The sequence below is a fragment of the Alligator sinensis genome, unplaced genomic scaffold (genome assembly GCF_000455745.1).
Source record: "Alligator sinensis unplaced genomic scaffold, ASM45574v1 scaffold237_1, whole genome shotgun sequence".
In the NCBI taxonomy this organism is placed as follows: domain Eukaryota; kingdom Metazoa; phylum Chordata; order Crocodylia; family Alligatoridae; genus Alligator; species Alligator sinensis.
Window position 1 is genome coordinate 1768633 of NW_005841849.1, and position 1150 is coordinate 1769782.

Below are 1150 nucleotides of genomic sequence, written 5' to 3' on the forward strand. Positions count from 1 at the left end.
GTAAATTATTCATACCCAGCGGCTAGCAATTGGCTCACTAGCCGTATAAAAGCTTGGGTAGTTTCTGCCCAAGCCGGAGAACTCTGCGTGTACGTTGGGAATGAGTTCCTTGTATACCTTGGAGCAAAATTGGAAGCCTGATCAACCACCAACCACTCCCCGTTGCCGACCATCCCGACGTACCCCGCACCCTGCATGCTCGGAAAACATCGGTGTGCCACCCAGTTTCTGTAACGGAGCATGCCTACACTGGGTGCATCGACGCAAGTCCCTGTACGTCAGTTTGTAAGTAAAGTTCTTTTCAATTCAACCAGTACGCGTTTGTGCCTAATTCCACTCCATCGGTGCGGCCCCAATTCCGGCTATACTCGGCCCCCACAAAAGCCTTCCTGTGGAGACCATCTGTGAAGTCAAGCATTCATCTCCAGAATTTATCCATCCCTGAATGGACATTGACCTTCCAACTGAAAGAACTGATGAGAGGTATCCTGTATTCACAACTCCTTTACCATACTCCCACATCCTAGTATTCACTTTGGAACTGATCAGCGGGTTTTCCATTTCCCATGGAAAAATAGAGAAAACCATGGATTTCCCCTTTTATCAGAGGAAAACGAGGATTTCTCCTTTTAGCTGAGAAACCCGTGGATTCCCTGCTTTGCAAACACTCTGCAGGCTGGTTGAGCTCCAGCCTGCAAGGGCCGCTTGCAAACAGTGGGAAACCTCCAGCCCTGCCCAGAGGGGGAGGGCAGGGCCTGAGGGTCTCATCCAGCCATGGCTCTGGTCTGCTCAGCTCAGCCTCGCTCTTCTAGAGCCTGAGGTAAGTGGGGCTTGCAGGGGCCCCCTCTGGCAGGGCTGGGGGGTTGTGGGTCATAGCTGGGGGGGGTACCAGTAGGGCTGAGGGGGAGCCAGGAGCTGGCCCTGCCCCCACCTGAGCAGGCAGAGCAGTGGTGGAGTCTGGTTCCATGCTGTTTCTGCTGCAGCTGCCTGCTGTTGGGGACAGGAAGCTGCAGACTTAGGGCCCTGGCCCCATAGCACTAGTAGCTAGGGGCCCCTCCAGCAGGGCTGGGGGTTAAAAACTGTGGGCAGGGGGGCAAGAGGCATGAGTAAGGCAGGGGGCTGTTGTGGGGGCAGTGAGGAGCACCAGCAG